A 6,000-nucleotide genomic window follows, 5' to 3' on the forward strand; every position below is an offset into this window, starting at 1 on the left:
GGTAAGCCGCCTTCTTCACTCCCTGCTTGCCCCTTGATCCCTGATTTGTGTTCTGACTTGTGCTGCTTTTTGTTCTCTGTGCAGACTACTTTCCCGGGTACTCCGTCTTCGCCGCCCAATCCATCGAGGCCCATCGCGAGGCACGCCGGCAGGCGGGGGCTAAAATCGCGTCGGACGCGAGCCGGACGCTTGAGGAGCAGCTCTTGGCGGTCCAAGCCCGGCTGCAGCCGGCTCACCATATGCTCCGCCGCCTCCAGCGCGTCGGGGCGCAGGTGTTGGCCGCCCTCTGGCCAAGCGAGACGATTCTCCGCACCCCGAGTCAGACTGCCGACTGGTTGGAGGTGGCGGTTGGCTGCTTCGAGGCCTGGAAGGCGTCGGCAGCCCGGCTTGGAGCTGGGCAGGCGCTGGAGTTCCTCCAAGCCTGGTATCCGGGGCTGAACCTGGACCAACTGTGCACCTGGTGGCTGGAGGCCGACGAAGAGTTGGAGGAGGTGCGGCCGGCTATCGCTCAGCGCGCTTCGACAATCGCCGTGTGTACTGACATCAGCATCTTCGCTCCTAAGATCAATGACGACGACGTTGCCCCGCCGGAGGAGTGGTTCGGGCTGGACCCGGTAGCGGGTGAAGACTCGGCAGAGGAGATCGCCTCCAGTGATGAAGGCGAAGACGACGAAGGAGAGGAAGGCGAAGACGTTGAGCCAACTGGTGAAGCAGGCAGCCAACCTCAGCCTGATCGTGCCTCCGGCAACAAGGCGCGTGCTAGCGCGCCCTCTGCGGGAGGCGGTGATCATGCCGAGGTTCGCCAGCCGGCCACTCCTCCAGCCGGCACTGCTGTCTCCACCGACCTGCCCGACTCGCCAGTCGCTCCCTTGGCTTAGCCTGCCGTCCTTGTTTTTTCCTGCTTGTTGCCTTTTGAACAACTTTATTAAACTTGCACAGTTCCACCCACTGGGGGTGTATTCGAACTATGTTGAATGCTGGCCTTTTGAAGGTCTTTTATGTAAATATTATTGTGTGTTTGGTTTCCATTCATGTATGCTTTTTATCCTTAGGCTGTTTCCTTTGCCGCCTTCCCCTTCTAGGAAGGCAAGTACTCGAGCTTTCTTAGATTGGAGCGAGGTGAATGGAAGCCGGCCGGCCGGCTACTCTGGTAGTCGGTCGGTGGTTGGAGAAAAACCGGCTTTTGTTATATTAGTCCGTTAGTCCCTAGCCGTTTTTCGTGTGGGCGCCCTTTCGTGCCTTTAACTCTTGCCAGCCGGACAGCCGGTTCTTCGAACTGCGACTTTTGGCAAGATAAGGCTTGGGAGCCGGCACACTACTTGTCTGACTGCGGGTAGGACTTCTAATATAACTCCAGGCGGCCAGTCCCCGGGCCGACTAGTCGAACCCGGTGCCGGACGGAAAAAGTGAATGTAATGACAAGGTCATAAGCATGATACTTTTCATTCATAGATAAAAGATGGCAGTCCCCGAGCTCTCCTCGGGGGGCCTATTGTCTCGTACTTAGTACAAAAGTTAGCGTGATACATACTGCATTTCAACTGTAAAACCTTCGGAGGAGGTTGGCGTTCCATGGTCATTCCGACTCCTTGCCGGAGTCGTCTCTCTTTCGTGCCTTCGGCTTCTGCGCGTCGATTAGGTAGTAGGAGTCGTTGCCTAAGGCTCTGCTGATGACGAAGGGGCCCTCCCAAGGGGCCGAGAGCTTGTGTTGGTCGGCTGTTCGCTGGATCAGCCGGAGCACAAGATTGCCCTCTTGGAAGGATCTTGGCTTGACCTTCCGGTTGTGGTAGCGGCGCAGGCCCTGCTGATAGATGGCGGACCGACTGAGGGCTAACAGTCGGCCTTCTTCCAGTAGGTCGACGCCGTCTTCTCGTGCTTCCTTGGCCTCGGCTTCCGTGTACATGGTTACCCGAGGCGAGTCGAACTCGATGTCAATTGGGATGACCGCCTCGGCACCATACACGAGGAAGAAAGGAGTGAAGCCAGTTGACTTGTTTGGTGTAGTGCGCAGACTCCAGAGGACGGCCGACAGCTCATCGAGCCAACAGCCGACTGAATGCTCCAGTGGTACAATCAGTCGGGGCTTGATGCCGGAAAGGATGAGGCCGTTGGCTCGCTCGACCTGGCCATTTGACTGCGGGTGGGCAACAGACGCTAGGTCCAATCGGATGCCTTGCGTCGCGCAGAAACGTGCCAAGGCTCCCTTGGCAAAATTCGTGCCATTGTCGGTGATGATGCTGTGTGGCACGCCGTACCGAGTTGATTGCTGGACCACCAAGTCCGAGTCGCCATAACATAGGATCCGGCGAATGCCGAGCTCTTTGGCCAGCCGGAGCCCGTGTATGAGCGCCTCGTACTCGGCCATGTTGTTGGAGGCGGCAAAGTGAATTTGCAGCGTGTATCTGAGCTTGTCTCCTTTGGGAGAGGTGAGGATGACGCCGGCTCCCAAGCCAGTGCGCATGTTGGACCCATCGAATTGCATGCGCCAATGAGTGGAGTCGGGAGCCGGCGGTAGGTACTGGGTCTCGGCCCAGTCGACGAGGAAGTCGGCCAATGCTTGGGACTTGATGGCAGTGCGAGGCTGGTAGAAGATCGTATAGGGGGCCAGCTCGATGGCCCATTTTGCCACCCAGCCGGATGCATCCCGGCTGCCTATGATTTCGGCCAGCGGGGCGGTGCATACAACCGTGATGGGATGCTCTTGGAAGTAGGGCTTCAGCTTCTTGGCGGCGAAGTACACGCCGTAGCACATCTTCTGGTAGTGCGGGTAGTTCTGCTTCGAGGTAGATAGCACCTTGCTCAAATAGTACACTGGCCTCTGGACCGGCTGGGCTCGGCCTTCTTCTGGGCGCTGGACTACGATGACGGTGCTGACCACCCGGCTGGTTGCGGCGATGTAGAGGAGCATGGGCTCTTTCTCAGTCGGCGTCGTTAGGACAGGCGGCGTGGCCAGCATCTTTTTCAGCTCGTGAAAAGCTTGGTCGGCTTGGTCATTCCACTCGAAGTGGTTGGTCTTCTTCATGAGGCGGTAGAGGGGAAGAGCTTTCTCTCTGAGCCGGCTGATTAAGCGGTTCAGGGAGGCCAAGCATCCGGTAAACTTCTGGATGTCTCGAAGTTTGGTGGGAATCACCATTCTCTCAATGGCCTTGATCTTTACTGGGTTGCATTCGATGCCGCATTCGGAGACCAGGAAGCCTAGGAGCTGGCCGGCTGGCACTCTTAACACGCATTTCTCGGGGTTAAGCTTGATTTGGAACCGGCGTAGGTTCTCAAATGTTTCCTTGAGGTCTTCCAGCAAGGTGCCGCGCTTCTCCGTCTTCACCATAATGTCGTCTACGTAGACGTGGGCATTTCTGTCGAGTTGCTTGAGGAGGCACTTCTGCATGCAACGCTGAAAAGTGGCACCGGCATTTCTCAAGCCGAATGTCATAGTCAGGTAGCAGAAGGCTCCGAATGGCGTGATGAAGGCGGTCTTCAGGCGGTCTGCCGGATCTAACTTTATCTGGTGATACCCTGAGTAAGCATCCAAGAAACTCAATAGCTCGCATCCGGTCGTGGAGTCTATCACTTGGTCAATCCTTGGCAGGGCAAAGGGATCTTTGGGGCAGGCCTTGTTGAGGCTCGTGTAGTCTATGCACATGCACCACTTGTTGTTCTTCTTTAGCACGAGGACCGGGTTGGCGAGCCACTCTGGAAAGAAAACTTCCATAATGAAGCTGGCTGCCAGAAGCCGGGCTATCTCCTCTCCCACAATCCTTTTCTTCTCCTCCGACAGTCGGCGGAGGGGTTGTTTGACTGGCTTTGCGTCTTCTCGGACATGTAGTTTGTGCTCGGCGAATTCCTTCGGAACACCCGGCATGTCCTTGGGGGACCATGCAAAGATGTCCCGATTCTCACGGAGGAAATCAGCGAGCTCGCCTTCCTATTTGCTGTTCAGGCTTGCCCCAATGACGGCGAACCTCTCTGGGTGCTCGGGGTCAAGAGGTATCTTCTTCATCTCCTTGGCCGGCTGGAAAGACCCCTGAGCATCATGCTCCTTGGGATCGGGGGACAAGGCCGACTGCTTGCCGGCTATGGCCACGACTCGGTCCAACATCTTCTTTTCTTCGGCAATCACAAGGGACTCGGCCAGCCGGCTGCTGGCTGCTGCGTACTCAGAGGACTTCTTGTAATCGCCGGCTACGGTGATGACGCCTTTGGTGCTCGGTATCTTCATCTTGAGGTATGAATAGTGGGGAACTGCCATGAACCTGGCCAAGGCAGGTCGGCCAAGCAATGCATGGTAGGGGTTCTCCAGGTCCACCACTTCAAACCAGATCGCTTTCCGGCGGAAATGCTCCTTCTCCCCAAAAAGTACATCAATCTTGATCTTGCCAATGGGGGCACAGGACAGGCCGGGTACGATGCCATGGAACACAGTCCGAGTAGGCATGAGTTGCTTCGTCTTGACATTCAGCTTCTCCATGGTGTCTCGGTACAGGATGTTGATGCTGCTCCCGCCGTCTATGAGCACGCGGGAGAAACGGGCAGCGCATCTATCCGTTGCAAGGGTGGCATCCAAAACCAACACATAGGAGCCAGGAGACGGCATCACCTCTGGGTGGTCGGTCCGGCTCCAGCTGATAGGTTTTTCTGACCAGTGCATGTGCTCGGCGGGGTTGGCAGCGACCATGCTGACTTCTTGGTTCTCTCGGCGTCTGCTGCGCCGGTCTTCGGGATGGCTTGTAAAGATGACATACACGGCATGCTCGTCGGGGAACTCATCGTGCACAGCTCCGACTGCGGGCCGAGCGGCCGGCGGCTGCGGAGCCGGGGGCAGCGGACCGGCAGGCGGAGGTGGCGCAAGCCCTTCGCCTTTGGAAATTCGGGTGAGCCAATGGCACTTCCGAGTCGTATGGTTGGACGGCTTCGCGCCGCTGTGGAACTTGCACGGGGCGTCGAGAGTCTGCTCGTAGGAGAAGGCCGGCTGCCAAGCTGGCTTGCCGCCCCTCTGCTCCTTGGGTGTGGGCCGCGCTTCAGGCTGCTCGTCTTCGACTATGGCCACCTGCCGACTGGTGGAGGGCGGCACGGGGCCCTTGCGCTTGTGGTCGTTCTGGTGTGGGCGTCGGCTGGAGTCCCCAGCCGGCGTCTTGGGCGCCGGGTTGAGTACCTTTCCGGACGCGTCTACCCGGAGTTCGGTCTTCATCGAGGAGTCGGCGGTGGCGTACTTGTCCACTATGACCAGAAGCTCGTCGAGGGTAGTCGGCTCGTCACAGAGGAGCTTGTGCTTGAGGAGGGTGCCTTCTCGGCACCCGACAGTGAAGTATTCTATGGCTTGCACCTCGTGCACCCCTTCGCAAGAGTTGCGGAGCTCGGCCCAACGCGTGAGGTAGTCGCGAGTGGACTCGGCAGGGCCTTGTATGCACAAGGAGAGCTGTCTGGGCTTGGGAGCCCGCTTGTAGGTGCTGGTGAAGTTGCGGACGAAAGCTTCTGTGAAGTCTAGCCAGCTGTTGATGCTGTATGGCTTGAGGCTGTTGAGCCAGGTCCGTGTCATGCCCTGCAGCATGAGGGGCAAGTATTTCACGACAACGCGCCTGTTGTTGTTGGCTATGCTAACCGCCATGGAGTAGTCGATCAACCAATCCTCCGGCTTCACGGAGCCGTTGTACTTGGGTGTCTCTTGGGAGCGAGAACCCTTCGGGGAAAGGCTCGTCGCGGATGCGGGGGCCGAAGCAAAGCGGGCCGACATCGTCTTCTTCTTCCAGCGCTAGGAATCGCGCCAGGCGGTCGATCCGATGGCAGGCGTCATTCTCGCCGACTCCCTCGCGGGGACCTAGCCGACCGCTGAGAGTCGGATGCGCAACAGGCGGCGGGGTGGGATATCTCTCTCCACGGGGCCGAGGTGGAGGCCGGTTGCCCCGCCACTCCACGGCCCGGGGTGGCCTTCTGCGTCTCGTTCGATGGAGATTCGGGTTCGGCTTCGGCTGGCAGCCGACTCTTTCTCACGCCGTGCGCGGGTTT

This window comes from Triticum aestivum, chromosome 2A (genome assembly GCF_018294505.1).
Source record: "Triticum aestivum cultivar Chinese Spring chromosome 2A, IWGSC CS RefSeq v2.1, whole genome shotgun sequence".
In the NCBI taxonomy this organism is placed as follows: domain Eukaryota; kingdom Viridiplantae; phylum Streptophyta; class Magnoliopsida; order Poales; family Poaceae; genus Triticum; species Triticum aestivum.